This window comes from Aulonocara sp. 'chitande type north' Nkhata Bay, linkage group LG11, assembly GCF_057382095.1.
Source record: "Aulonocara sp. 'chitande type north' Nkhata Bay isolate Kocher_YH1m ecotype deep benthic linkage group LG11, A_spYH_male_GT1.1, whole genome shotgun sequence".
Taxonomy (NCBI): domain Eukaryota; kingdom Metazoa; phylum Chordata; class Actinopteri; order Cichliformes; family Cichlidae; genus Aulonocara; species Aulonocara sp. 'chitande type north' Nkhata Bay.
In genome coordinates, this window is record NC_141354.1 from 5,016,760 (window position 1) to 5,032,928 (window position 16,169).

A 16,169-nucleotide genomic window follows, 5' to 3' on the forward strand; every position below is an offset into this window, starting at 1 on the left:
GGGCTGGACCAGGTGACCCTGACTCCTCCCTTAGTTATGCTGCAGTAGGCGTAGGCTGCCGGGGGATTCCCATGATGCATTGAGTTTTTCCTTTCCAGTCACCTTTCTCACTCACTATGTGTTCACAGACCTCTCTGCATTGAATCATATCTGTTATTAACCTCTGTCTCTCTTCCACAGCATGTCTTTTATCCTGTCTTCCTTCTCTCACCCCAACCGGTCGCAGCAGATGGCCCCGCCCCTCCCTGAGCCTGGTTCTGTCTGAGGTTTTTCCTTCCCACTGTCGCGAAAGTGCTTCCTCATAGGGGGTCATATGGTTGTTGGGCTTTTCTCTGTATGTATTATTGTAGGATACTGTACAAAATGAAGCGCCTTGAGGCAACTGTCATTGTGATTTGTTGCTGTGTAAAACAACTGAGTTGTTTTACACAGCAACAAAATTCACGCTTCGGTTCGATACTTTGGTGTCACGGTTCGATATTTTTTCGATACAAAAAAATGTTCATGCTTTTTTAATTTGTCATTTAATAAAATTATAAAATAAATAAATCTATCTGATGGAGGAATCACTCATCTTTGGAAAAGAGAGTTTATTACAGAGAAATGGCTCTTTCCAAAATAAAAGCTATACTATACGTTTCTTCTGGGCTATATTCTCAGCAGCATATTAAACATATCAGGTCCCCATAAGGAGAATCATGTGCTAACGGCTGTCTAAATGACTCGGGTAAAGTTTGTAGCATGCGTGCTTGTCGGAGTAAATGTGCAGTCATATTCGTTGTGTTCCCACTAGTGCTGTCAATCTGAAATGACGTTAACGCCACAACACGGCAAATCTCCGTTAATGAGCTACCGCGGATCGCCCCGTGTGTGGAGCTGGATGGCGTCAACACGTTAACGAGCAAACTGTGCTCACGCACTAGTTCCCACCCATGTAATTGAGCATTGCGTGGCACATCCAACATACTGTTTTACTTTAGTCCATGACGCGCTTACCTTCAGGGCCATACGTCACATGAAAACCAAAATAGTTCCAAACGCCAGATCTGAATGAGGGTGGGGGAGGTTAAATTTGCCATGTTGCAATGAGCTTAGCTTCTGTCTCATTAGCTTGTGCTGCGCTCAGTGGATCTGCGCTTGACAGTGCAGCCTAGGCGGAGTAGTCGAACGCAGATCCACTGAGCTCTCAACACAGACAGCATCGTCAGAAGAAAAGTTGATGAAATAAATTAAACATTTTGTATTGTTCGATACATATGCGTACCGAACCGAAAGCACTGTATCAAACGGTTCAATATCAATACGAATATCATTGCACCCCTAATATATATATATCTATATATATATCTATATATCTATATATATATATAGATAGATAGATAGATAGATAGATAGATAGATAGTTTATACAGCCATCTGTAAAACATGGTTGTGTCATGGTTTGGGTTGGCTTTGGTCAGTAATGTTGGGGTTCTTGTTAAAACTGATGGACTTATGAATACGGGAAAAGAACTTCAGATTTTGATCCATGATGTAATATCATTTGGAAAGCATGTGATTGGCATTCTCTGACATGGCAGTGATCCCAAACACATTGCAAGTGCAGTGAAATCATGCCTAGATAGAAAAGCACACAAATAAACACTGTCAGTGATGGATTAACCACCACAGGGGGGCTGATATTAAAAACGAGCTCTGGAATGTGCTTAAAGAAGTCTGGAGAACCATTCTTGAAGATTACTTACTAAGCGATTACAAGACAGTTTGTCTAAGAGAGTTTAAGTTGTGTTAAAGAATGAAAGTGTTTATATCAAAGACTGACTTTCAAGCTAAAACCTATTTTTGTAACACATATTGTTCAATAAGTTTTCAATAAATTGCAGCATGTATTTTCATTTTTTTCTAAATAATAAAAATCTCAAATTTTGCACAGAAATGTACACTGATAGAAAAGCACATCTGTTGGAAAAACAAAGAAAAATATGTGTGTGCATATGTGTATGGCTGGGCCTGGGCTTGTTGAGCCTTGGCCCCTGTGGTACCTGGCCATGGAGTGGCGGGCCAAGTGCCTCCCTATTGCTCCCAGGTAGACGCTGCTGCCCCTAATACTGTTCTGTCGTGCTCATTGACCCACTCCCTTGGTGATACGGGGTGGCTTATCGGATGTCGCTGAGATGTGTGGCCTCAGGTACTCTTGGGGAGCTGTGGATAGCCTGGATCTCCTTGATGACACCTCTCCCCTCTGAGAGTGTGGACGCTTCATCTCTGCTCTCTAAATGCTTTGCTTCTTTTATTGATTTTTACCGATTTTTATGCTGATTTTTTCCCTTTTTTCCGTATGAGCTTACCTGCGATAGCTTCTGGACACTTATAGATCATTAGGACTAAAGTGTTCTTAACAGAAACAGCAACATTTTTATAGTTACCTTATCCTCAGCGCTCCGTGTGTCTGTGGCCTAGACACAGCTGAAGCCTGATTACAGCGTCTGGGCACCGAGCAGCCTCAATAGCCTAGAAAGGTGCTAACCGCTAGGCTAACTAGCAACAAGATGCCTTCCCTCTCCACAGATGACTACCACAGCCTCCTGCAGAAGATTGCAGCACTGGAGACAAAAATTCATCGCTTAGAAGTAAACGTGGAGGTAAATGGACTGTGTGGAAATGAAACAACCTTGCCTTTGACTCAAAACAATGGCGATGAGCAAGCTAGTACACAGCTAAGGAGCACAGATAACATGACCAAGAAAGTAGACTCTGTGCATTATTATAAATCCTCAAGTGATAATCCCCCCTTGGACTGTCTTGGTGCAAAACCAAGACATAAATCATGTCTCCTGGAAGGGGGAGGACGTACCACAGGCAGGGCACAGCGAGCTGAAATCTCTGAAACCGACTGGCCTTCACTTCCTACGAGACAGAGAAGCTCTTCTACCCCTGTATACGGGAGGAAACAGGACTGGATAACCGTGAATAGGAAGGTTAACAACAAACCTCCAAAACAACTGAATCTGAAACTGCAGAACAGATTTGCTCCACTATCAAAGGACCCTGGATCTATATCAGACAACCATCCATCTAAAAGTAGCGAAGTAAGGTCTGAAAATCCACGGGGAAAGCTAAAGACTAGGCCTGAAACGCTGATTGTGGGTGACTCTGCCGTAAAGGATGTACAAAGCATGTGCGGTAAGAACACTAAAGTCCTCTGCTTTCCTAACGATATGGTCAACAACCTGAAGGAGAGAATTCTTCAAATTGCAGATGAATATCCAACTGTGACAAACATTGTCCTGCATACAGGGTCAAACGATGTGTCCAAACAACAATTGGAGGTTCTGAAACGGGACTTTATTGGATTATTAAACACTGTAAACTCTCTGAATGCAGCTGTATTCATCAGTGGGCCTGTACCGCCGGTCAGAGGAGGAGACGAGAGATTCAGCAGGCTGTTTACACTGAATAAATGGCTTATATCAGCATGTGCTGACCACTCAGTGCATTTTATCAACAACTTTAATATTTTTTGGGAACGCAGGCATCTGTTTAAAGCAAATGGATTTAATTTTAACAAGTCAGGGGTGAAACTGTTCACCTCCAACTTGTTTTATTCCATACGTCATCCATCTGTGCTTGGTGCCAAGGCTGAGATAAACGAGGAGTTATCTCATAAAGAGGAACAAACAGTACTCCAAGAACAGACAAAGCCCAGCAGAAACCTTGAGGAGGAGCTCCATCTGCCCCCACCCGGGATGAGCCTCAGAAAGGAGAGACATCTGAGGCAAGAAGAGGCAAGAAGAGGGGTCCCTATTTGCCTCCAACTCTCTCAACAACACCAACGACCAGGACCAGGATCTTCCCCAGTCCCCCAAACCCCTGACAGGCCATCACCCCCATCACCCTCCTCCCCCTCCCTTTCTCCCTCCTCCCCACACCTGAAATTCACTGAAGAGATGATGGAGCGGGTCAATGCTGGGCTCAGATCTACCCCCCGGCCCAATCCCTCTTTGTCCCCCATAAACCCCCCACCAGAGCAGCCAAAGGTTCGCCATCGAGCCCCACCCTCAACAGAGCAATCGAAGTCACATTGCCCAGCCTCGCCCCCCTTAGTTCCTCCTTACCACCTTCATGCCCTGTCTCCACAGTCTGATGTGTGATGTGTGGAGGGTCCGGGCTGTGAGGATTATGGCAGTGGTGACTTTTCCCAGGAGAAGCTGGGACCCTGTTTACTAGAAGGTTTTAAAATTTCTGTACTTTTAGGTGACAGGAGACATGTGGCCTGGTCAAAACACAGAGAGCTGCACTCTAAAAGATCTTTAAACATAGTAAACATACCTTGTGTGCCACAGACTTCTCCCAAACACGAGGGGACAAGTAATACCTCTAAAACACTTAAGTTGGCTTTATTAAACGTTAGATCTTTAGCTGGGAAAACATTTTTAATTAATGATTTAATCACTGAGCACAGCCTTGATTTTATGTTTTTAACTGAAACTTGGTTGGACCAAAGTAACAGTGGAGCTGTTCTCATCGAGACGACCCCTCCTAACTACAGTTTTATCAGTGAGGCCAGGGTGAGCAGGAGAGGAGGAGGGGTCGCTGTCTTATTTAATGAATCATTTCAATGTAAGCAGCTATCTCCTGGAAGTTTTCAGTCTTTTGAATATGTGGCTTTACAGCTGAAGGCCCCATCCAAAGTTGTGTTTCTTAATGTTTACAGGCCTCCCAAATACTGCACAGACTTTTTTAATGACCTCAGTGAACTGCTGTCTGTGATCTGTGTTGATTTCGACTGTGTAATTATTGTTGGGGATTTTAACATCCATGTGGACAACCCTCAGGACAAAGGGACTAAAGACCTGAGTAACACTCTGGGCAACTTTGGGCTGACTCAGCATGTAACAGAGGCCACACATAATAGAGGACACACTCTTGACCTACTGATCTCCAAAGGCCTGAGCATTTCAAAGGTTACTGTGTCTGATGTGGGCGTGTCTGATCATTACTGTGTTTTCTTTGAAAGTAAAATCTCAGCCCACACAAATATATCAACAGCAGTGATCACAAAACGGTGTATAACTGAAGACAGTAGTGAGATCTTTAACCAGGTCTTCCTATTAACACCTGACCTGTCCAAAGGTTCAGTCAATGAGCTCGTCAATAGCTTTAATGCAAAAATGTTAAATGTAATGGACACTATTGCTCCCATTAAGGTGAAGGTTATCTCTGGAAGGAAAAAGTCTCCATGGAGAAACTCCACACTGGTGAAAAATGAAAAAAGAGAGTGTAGGAAAGCTGAGCGCAGATGGAGAAAAACAAACCTCCAGTTTCATTATGACATCTATAAAGAGAAACTTCACAATTATAATTTACAACTGAGGAGTGCAAGGAGGTCCTACTTCTCTGACATCATCACTAAAAACAGCCATAATGCTCGGGTCTTATTTTCTACAGTTGACAGGCTAACAAACCCTCCTGTGCCAGTGGCAGCTGAACTTCATTCAACCATGGCCTGCAATGACTTTGCCAAATTCTTCACAGACAAAATCCAAAAGATTAGACAAGCAGTTGGTACATCAACAGCAGATCCAGGATATGTACTGTGTCCACCAAAAAACTGTTTAAACACCATCAAACAGTTTCACCCGATTAACAGCAAAGACCTGGAGGACATCTTAGGTCAACTGAACTCCTCTTCTTGCTGTTTAGATGTCCTGCCAACAAGTTTTTTCAAAAAGGTCTCAAAGACTTTAGAGTCAGACCTGTTACAGATCGTCAACTTTTCTTTATTATCAGGTGTGTTTCCAGAATCACTAAAAACTGCTGTAATCAAACCTATACTGAAAAAGGACAATCTTGACAAGACACAAATGAACAACTACAGGCCGATCTCAAATCTCCCATTTTTAAGTAAGATCATTGAAAAAGCAGTTTCTCAACAGCTCAGTTACTTCTTAAAACAGAATAACTGCTATGATGCCTTCCAGTCAGGTTTTAGACAGAACCACAGCACTGAAACCGCTCTGACAAAAGTGTTTAATGACATATGTCTGAACACAGACAGTGGAAAAATGTCAGTCCTAGTTTTACTGGATCTCAGTGCAGCATTTGATACAGTTGACCACAACATATTACTCAAACGACTGGAGAACTGGGCAGGTCTTTCAGGAACTGTACTAAACTGGTTCAAAACATACTTAGAAAACAGGAAATACTTTGTATCAATAGGTAACTTCACATCTGAGCAGACAAGCATCACATGTGGAGTTCCCCAAGGTTCCATCTTGGGACCCCCTCTGTTTAACATTTACATGCTCCCACTGGCACAGATTATAAAGAACAACAAAATAAACTACCACAGCTATGCAGATGACACACAAATATATATCACAATGTCACCAGGAGACTGAGGCCCTGTACAGGCTCTTGGTAAATGCATTGAGGAAATTAATGACTGGTTGTGCCACAATTTTCTCCAACTAAACAAAAACAAAACTGAGGTAATAGTCTTTGGCGCCAAAGAAAAACGATTACAGGTCACCAGAGAACTTCAATACATCTAAAAACCACAAACCAGGCGAGAAATTTGGGTGTAGTGATGGATGCAGACGTAAACTTAGAAAAACACATTAAGACAATAACAAAGTCAGCTTACTATCACCTCAAGAATATTTCAAGGATAAAAGATCTGATGTCTCAACAGGACCTGGAAAAACTAGTCCATGCATTCATCTTTAGTAGGCTTGATTACTGTAACAGCATCTTTACAGGTCTACCTAAAAAATCAGTCAGACAACTACAGCTCATTCAGAACTCTGCTGCTCGAGTCCTCACTAAGACCAAAAAAGTGGACCACATCAGTCCAGCTCTGAGGTCCTTACACTGGCTGCCTGTCCGTCAGAGGATAGACTTTAAAGTTCTGATGCTGGTCTATAAAGCTCTGAATGGTTTAGGACCAAAATACATCAATGACCTCCTTACCCAGTATGAACCTTCCAGATCCCTCAGGTGATCTGGATCCGGTCTTTTATCAGTTCCCAGAGTCAGAACCAGACACGGAGAAGCTGCATTCAGATTTTATGCTCCTTATATCTGGAACAAACTCCCAGAAAGCCTCAGATCAGCTGAAACACTCAGTTTATTTAAATCCAGGTTGAAGACTCACCTGTTCTCAGCTGCATTTGAATAAAGCACCAAATCCACACTTTTAAGCTTAAATTTCAAAACTTACACTAACTACTGATCTTATCTATTTCTGATTTTATCTGTTTTGATTTTATATACTGTTTTGTTTGTTTGTTAAGCTTAAATTTCAAAACTGATTTTATCTACTGTTCTGATTTTATCTGTTTTGATTTTATATACTGTTTTGTTTGTTTGTTTGTTTGTTTGTTTGTTTGTTAAGTGGGTTTAGAGCTCTGGGTAGCTCCCCAACTGGGTCTAGACTGGGTCTAGAGAGTATTTTAAATTCAGGGAATTTAAAATAGAAAGTAGCTCGTCCACAGAAGGACTGGTAGCTCCCCTTACGATAAAGGTTCAGATTGTGCGAACAGGTGTGAAATGTGTGTATTTAGTTTGTTTGTTTGTTTGCTTGTTTTAATCAATTTTAAATCATGCTTTTTATTTGTTTTTGTTTCTAATGTCTCTGTAAAGCACTTTGAATCACCTTGTTTTTGAATTGTGCTATACAAATAAATTTGCCTTGCCTTGCCTTGCCTTGATGTACCTCTGTCTGACTCCGGCTGCTCCGGCCTCATTATCGAGTACATTTCGTGTCAAAGACACACTCACACTCTCTCTCGCTCACACCACAAGAAGATTGTTGATTTATGTATCTGTGCATATTTTAATGTTCCAGTTTGTTTTTTCTGGTGCAGCAGTCATTGATACATCATATATTTCTATTTGTACAATATCCTTTTATATCCTGTTTGTGTTTATATAACACAAGTAGAACAGGAGCCTTCAGAGAATTTATAGAGTTGATCTTGGAAAAGCAAAATGTGTTTGGCACAACAGTGCATTCAGGTCATAATTCTTATATATCATTAGTATATAATAATAATCTTTTTCTTGAAATGACAACATGACAGAGAAGTCACCCAAACAATACTTCAAAAACAAATAGATCAGCTGAGTGTCTCTTTAAATGCCATCTGAAACTGCAGGTGACTGCTGAAATGCTCATAATGCTGATGTAGAAACTGCACAAATGGAAGACCCGATTACATTATTTGAAATAATGTGTTTGCAGATAATTGTGTTGATAACAGACTAGTGCTATAAACATTGCAGTAAAGTTTGTAGCAGCCTGTAGCCCAAAATGATGAATGTGACAGTCTTTATAGTCCACAGTGTTATTTTCCTGTTCCACATAATAACATGTTATTACTAATTTAGTTTCCCTTATATTGGAGCTCTGAGCTCAATCACTTTGCATCACTCTGACAATGACGGTGTCTCAGGTATTCTGCAGCCCAAAAGGTTAACCATGTTGCACTTGGTAATTCTATTGTTTGAAAACTTGTTTGGTGATATATTCTGGAAACTGAAATAATAACAGTTTATTCAAAAGTTTGATATTTAAACTTGTCATTAAATGTTTTTAATAGCAAAAGAATGTTTATTTTTTTGTTACTCATTTTTTCAGCTTAATGTTAATTTCACAGTGTAGTGGCTAAAGCATAACAATAAAAAGACTGCATTCATAAAGCACTCCTATACTCTTATTTACCACTTAGCACTTAATATTACACATTCACCGATTCCCACACAGCCCTGCACAAAGGGGCAGTCACTGGGTTTAACAGTATTGTGTAAGAACACACCAATGTGCAAACTGGAAGAAGACCCCGGTAACCCACCAACATCCCAACTGGTGGGTGTTGACCAGTGCTAAAGGTCTTCTTTCAGATACTTGATGAACTGACGCCCAGTACACATTAAATATTTTGAACTTTGAATCATGTAGAGCTTATCTTCTGTCCAGAGAAGAACTAAAATATGAAACTGGATTTTCTTTTCTTTGTGTCTCAAGCCAAATTAACATACTATCTCAAGAAGCAGAGATAAACTAACACTCCCAAGGGTTTATTTCCTCACTTTTTAAAAGCTTGACAGATAATTCCAAAGCCATCTCTTATTTTGAAGGGTAAAGATAATTGCTATGTTTCAACACTATTGTCACATGACATGACTGCTTCAAATGGAAGATAAACAGTAGTAAGAGTAATAAATAAACAAGAAAACGTAATGAATGAACTGCACAGACACAATTTCATGATGAATCATACTGGCAACTGGCACATTTGAGCTAAGTAGCCCATCAGAGAATTCTGACCTTAAAACCATTAAACATCATGCAAAGTTTAACAGTACATCAAATCTAGTTTTTTTTTTTTTTTTACTTTTCTTTTGCTCAACTAAAGGAAGACAAACATATACTCACCCACTAAAATCTAATTCTTTATAAATAAGTACAATACAACATGACTCACTTTTTCATCAAATTGTGAAAACTGTGAAACTTCAGATACTGCTGTGGGATTAATATCCACATTTAGTAAGATCTGAGAGAAGGAAGTACACTTGATCTCAGAGTCTTTGAAAACCAAACAGCAAACTTGGTACAGGAATTTTAAAAAAAAATCTCTTACAGTCCCAGATAGGCTGGTCAGACAAAGAAAGGTCCGTGTCCATTGTTAGCCTACGTCAAAGAGCTGACCAATAAAGACAAAACATTCCATGTTTTATGCATTGTTTGCATGCGAAAAGACAAGTCTCATACTAGGCTCATTCAAAGGATGAAATCCAACATTTCTCTTAACAGGGTAGCTGTGGTTCAGGAGGTAGAGACTGAAGAAGAAGAACGCTTCTCCCACTGAAAACGCTACGACCAGATGATCAGAATCAACCTTTTGGGACTCAGGAGGTAGAGTTTGGTTTGTGTTACATGGACTGTTATCTCGCGGGTGGGGAAGGAGCCAGAGCTGGTGTGTGAGATTGGGAAATGCCAACTACATATAGTCAGCCTTCGAGCTCGGGCTCTGGAACCAGTTTTCTGGAGATGGGTTGGAACCCGTTCCACCGTAAGCCTGGAGAATGCTCCACCCAGGGACTTTATTGTTCTGCTGGGGGACTTCAACGCTCACGTGGGCAATGACAGTGTCACCTGGAGGGGTGTGAATCTGAGCTCCATCTGAAACCAAGTAGTTTTTTGTTGTTGGACTTCTTTGCTAACCACAGTTTGTCCATTACAAAAGTTTCATAAGTGCACATGGTGCCAGGACAACTTAGGTCCAGGTCCAGTTTTGTTATTGTATCATCAGACTACGCTCGGGTAAACACAGTTACTAAGCTGTCATCTTATCATCACCTGAGGGTGAGTTGGATCAAGAGACAGGAGAAGATGCTGAACAGACTGGCAGACCCAATCTTACAGAGAGGGTGAACTGGGAATGTCTGGCCAAAATTCCCCCATAGCTCTGTAAAAAACTTACTGGCTCTGGCTTGATTGCAGTTGTTGCTGCTAAGGGTGGCCCAACCAGTTATTAGGTTTAGAGGACAGTCACTTTTTCCCTGTTTGGATTTTTACCCATTAATCATAAACACCCATTAATCATTCATTTAAAAACTACATTTTCTTTTCACTTGCTTTAGCTTTGTCTCATATTTAATTTGTTTAATAACCTGAAACATTTATGTGTAAAAACCATAGAAAATAGGAAATCATGTTGAACATTCACACAGATTTGTGCCGTCAAAATGTTACATGTTGGCTGCTTCTTAGTGGGTTTCCTGGGTTTCTTTTCTGTGTGTGTGTGTGTGTGTGTGTGTGTGTGTGTGTGTGTGTGTGTGTGTGTGTGTGTGTGTGTGTGTGTGTGTGTGTTTAAATAAAATACATTCTGTACAGTAAATGTAAGGAGGTTCACTGCCACACTGTCCTGGAGTTCATCACGCATGTTCGAGTGGAGCTCAGATTATATGAACATGTCTGATGTCTGGATCTTACTTTAAATAATATCTGTCAAAAAGAAAACGGCTTTCCATCACAGCCTCATTTAAATGTGCCCATATCTGTAGCATATTTATGGTAATATGACAATAAAAGAGATTCAGCAGCACTGATGTGACTCTGAATACAAAGCAGCAGCAACAAACAAACAGATGACCTTGATGGCTCAAAGGTCATCCTGTTTGCACAGATGACAAGCCTAACTTCTGATAAAGAAATAAATGCAGTAATTACAGACATGCCCAAGTATTTTTTGAACCACTTTGAAAATTGCAGGCCACACAGTGAATCAGACAGCAGCTAAGGCAATTAACACGGAGAGATACTATGGTAATGAGGCGATGGTGCTTGTAAGGTCACTCACGTTGTGCATGTTAAGCCACCACTCAGGGCAGCGTTTCTTTGCCACTTGATTAATTGAAGGTGACATAAAGGTAAGAGGTGCAGAGTTAATTTATCTGATTTGTCCTACACTGACAGTTGCTAAATAATACAATCTTTATGAGTTTATTTAATCATCTTCCTGATCTGAGGCATTGTGTCGATCTTTTCAAGAAAATGCCACAAACCTTGTTCTTGTTTGATGGACTGAAAACATTCATGGTCTGGAGGGAATTATCAGTCTTGGTAGAGTTATGCAGTCTTGGACTGTACTTGTCAGCTATGTCTTCGTCCTGTAAATGCATCTTCCATGGATGCAAGAATGTTCAGCTTGAGCTTCTCATTTAAATGTCCTGAGAATTATGAAAGAACTAATAGTCTTAATGACTCAGTCAATGCTCAGCTGTGCACAGAGGTGAAACTCATCACAATGAAATGGAATCAGGCCTCATTTTACAGCTATAAATAAAATTAGACATTCATTTGCATGTTATTGAGTGAATAAGCGTTTGGTCTCCTCTGACCCAACCAGAATTCTGGCTCCCACAGATTGGCTGTGTGCCCATGTGGCACACAGATTACAGTCAATCAATCAATTACAGATATTCCTGATCTCACTTCATTAAGTGTATAAACCACACCTGTCCACATAATCATCACGGGCAAGACGACAGAGCTGTTAAGAGATGTCAGGGACAAGACTGTAGACCTGCAGAATACTAGAATAGCTAACAAGACCGATACCAAGAACGTTGGTGAGAAGCTGACGTAGCTGACGTGATTATTTGGAAATGGGAGAAACATAAAATGACCATCGATTGCTCTGGTCTGAACCAACGTGTTAAACAAAAACTTTGCATTAAGTATTTAGGGATTATTGGCACTTTTATAAAAATATATTACACATATACATGGTAGAAAATGAAAGTGCTGTTTTTATTAACTGAATGAATGAGTCTAGAACTCGTGGGAATTTCCTGTATTTCCTTCCTGATGCGCTGTCACTGCCTGAATCTTTTTTTTTGTTTGCTAGTTTTAGGGGTATCTCTCTGCTAAACTCTGTTAATCTTATAAGAGTCAAATTAGGGAGTCAAATGGTAATATATAATACAATTTGATTTATATAGCACGTTTAAAACTGAGGGTACACCAAAGTGCTTCGCAGTAAGGAATAAACAGGAAATGATTACACTGAACAGTAAGTCATTAAAACAAGGTAAACAAAGGCATTAATAAGTAGAGATAGGGAGAACTGAGAAATGAGTAGCGATACAGCAGTTAGTGAGCGCTGAAAATTCACAAGTAGGAAAAGCCGGGTTAAATAGGTAAGTTTTCAAGCGTGCTTTAACCCTTCTCAAGGCAGGCGCTGCCGATTTGCAACAGTTAAAAACTAACAACCTGATTACCCCCCATACTTATTTAGGTTTTTTTACTCAGAAGTACCACTGCAGGACTTGGTTGTGCATTAGCAACAAAAAGTTTAATTTGAGCCTGAGAGGGTTAAAGGATTGAATGGAGTCAGAGGCACGAATGGTAGCAGGAAGGTTTGATGCTACAGAGGCAAAGGCACGACCACCCCCAGTCTTCAGACGGTGCCTGGGCTGGGCCAGAAGAAACTGACCAAATGATCGTAAAGAACAGCTGGGAGTATAGAGACTGAGGAGGTCGGCGAGATAGTCAGGCACAAGGTTGTTTAGGCATTTGAACATAAGCAGCAGAACTTCAATACGAAGTTTAGGAGTCAGCCGATGTAAATCAGGGAGCACTGCAGTAATAGAGCCAAACTTTCTAGTTCCGGTTAGGAGACGAGCCGCAGCATTCTGAACGAGCTGTAATCGTTGGAGGTGAGCGAGGTGGAGTCCAGAGTAGAGTGAGTTACAATAATCTAATCTGGAGGTCACAAAGGCATGGATATGTTTATGGATAAGTTTATAGTAACATGTAGTGCTTTTACTCTTAAATAAGGTTCATGTAACATTAGGCTGATGTGTCCCTCACAAAATAGTGGAAATGCTTCTTTTTTCTAGGTACTTGTGTGGTGATATACATGTAAGTAGTACATTAATACTGTGGAGTGGAAGAGGAGGTCTGTGGATCACACAGTTTTTGATCGGTGCTAAATTGAGTGGAATAAAGTGGATAAATGAGAGCAATTTATTTGATCTGTAACATTCTCTTTTTTGCTTAAGTAAACATCCTAAACCAATGCAGGAGACTCAGATTTGGTCCTCTGCATCATTCTGAAAGCGGAACACAATCCTGTTAGTAGCAGCAGCAACAACACCACCAAAACCTTCTGCTTTTCCTTCAAATCTTGATTGTGTAATTAAAAATCCACTCTGGTGTTGTACAGATGCAAAGTTGAAAACATTTATGATCTTAACTGTTGATGTCGTAATGCCATGAGTTCCTTTTGATAAAATATTCTGAGCTGTCAGTAAAGATCCAAACAGAAAACTGTACACAACGACATCAGAGTTTTCTCTACCACTCCATACTGCAGAGCATGAACTGTGTCCAGAACTCCATATGAACATCTGGATTTAATTGTAATGCTTTGTTTAGAACATCAAGAAAACGTGTTACAGTATTTTGTTTCAAGTTGTCATTTTGATATGCAACATGGAACCTTAAACACGACACACAGATGAAGCTGTGGAACCTCCCGTCATGTCGATATGCTTTAGCTGCTAACTGATTGCCATTTGTCTAATTAATCAATCCCCAGCTAACACCAGCTATTAATTCACTGATGAGCAGGGTCACAGCACACTCCTCACACACATAAATCTTTGCCTGTTACTGATCCAAAAATAACTGCACAGCTTGATTTGTCTGATTAATCTCTGTGGTGCACTACAAAGTGAAAAGACCTTATTATTTAGCTTGTTTTTTTTTTTATCCATGGATTCGAGATATCAGCACGACTGTAGGACTTGCTGCTTCTGCTGGAAGCTAGTAGCAATAAAAACACCCTAAGCTTTAAGTGTTCAGTGAAAATGTCCAGTTATTACACACACAGTCCATTTTAGGTCTCAAGTGGGAAACTATTGATTGAACCACAAATCTAACAAAACAGCTTAAACTGAGTAACACCCACTTTCCAATATCAATCCAGAAACATGACTCAGCAAGTTGTTGCTCTTAGAAAAAAAAAACAATCTGCTATTCTCCTGAGGCAATCTAATGTTTTCAATCAGCAGCCAACATCAGCTGCTGCTGGTGCGGCTGCCAGTGCTGCCAATGCGTTCCAACTGGCATCAGACCAAATAGCTACATTTGGCCTAACATATAACACCTCAACAGTCATTGTGGAAATATAACACAAGGACTTTCACTCCTAACTTCCCTTCACCCACTTTCTATCTTTATTTTTCTTTTTTCATTCCTCCCACCATCTCATTTCTCTGTCCTGCTCCATTACTTTATTTCCCTTCCCATTCCTTGTCTCTGCTGGTTTGACACTTTTTGGCCGAGTTCCCAGTAAACAGTATGGAGGAACAGCTATTACACACAGTGTGCTCTGATCAGAGACGTTTCAGATCACAGCGACAGAGATGCTTCTCATCACACCTGGAACTCGTTTGGAACTCGGGTCACAAAGGTAGTCCGCCTGACTCCAGCAAGCTGCCTCGGACGTTATGGTAAGAGAAACCAGCGAATATACATCCTAAGAAGTCTGCCTCTCCGTGAATCGCTACCTTATCGTGGTGGAGGGGTTTGTGTGTCCTAGGGATCCCAGGGGCTATGTTGTCTGGGGGCAAATTGGTCCTGGGTGAGCGACCAGACAAAGAGCGATTCAGAAGACCCTTAGACCCTCGAGGGAACAGTTTACCCTGCCCTAGAGCCAGGACCGGTGAGGGTGCCCGAGGGCGAGCATCCGGTGGCCGGGCCTTAGTCCATGGGGCAGCCCGAAAAGGGGACATGGGCCCATCCTCCCGCAGGCCCACCACCGGCAGGAGGCGCCATAGGGGTCGGGTGCATTGTGTGCCGGGCGGCGCCCAGGAGCAGAGGCCCTGGAGGACTGATCCTCGGCTACCAAGACTGGCAATTGGGACATGGAATGTCACCTCTCTGGTGGGGAAGGAGCCTGAGTGCATGAAGTTGGAAGGTACCGGCTAGATATAGCCGGGCTCACCTCTATGCATGGCTTGGGCTCTGGAACGAGCCTCCTGGAGAGGGGCTGGACTCTGTCTCAGTCTGGAGTTGCCCCTGGTGAGAGGCGACGGGCGGGGTGGGTATTCTAATATCCCCTCGGCTTGCTGCCGGTATGTTGGGGTTCTTCCCGGTGGATGAGAGGGTTTGTTCCCTGCACCTTAGGGTCGGGGAATGGGTCCTGACTGTCATCTGCGCTTATGCGCCGAGTGGCAGTTCAGAGTACCCAGCCTTCTTTGAGTGCTGGAAGGTGCTCCATCTGGAGACTCTGTTGTCCTACTGGGAGACTTCAATGCTCATGTAGGTAACAACAGCGAGACCTGGGGGGGCGTGATTGGAAGGAACGGCCTCCCTGATCTGAACCCGAGCGGTGTTTTGTTATTGGATTTCTGTGCAAATCATAGTTTGGCCATAACGAACACCTTGTTCGAACATAAGAGTGTCCATAAGTGCACATGGCACCAGGAAGCAAAAACTCGGGTGTGGGAGGAGTTCGGAGAGGCCATGGAAAAAGACTTTCGGACTGCCTCGAAGAGATTCTGGCAAACCATCAGGCGCCTCAGGAGGGGAAAGCGATGCTCTACCTGCACTGTGTATAGTGCTGGCGGAGCGCTGCTGACTTTGA

At 41.8% G+C, this 16,169-nt stretch overlaps 1 protein-coding gene and 1 pseudogene across 3 annotated transcripts in view; one reads left to right on the top strand and one right to left on the bottom strand.

Annotated features, from left to right (window-relative positions):
* grik2 (glutamate receptor, ionotropic, kainate 2) overlaps nucleotides 1-16,169 on the bottom strand; it is a 346,386-nt gene that overhangs the window by 204,297 nt on the left and 125,920 nt on the right. The gene's annotated exons all lie outside the window — the stretch shown is intronic.
* LOC147318370 (uncharacterized) lies at nucleotides 2,211-6,542 on the top strand (annotated as a pseudogene).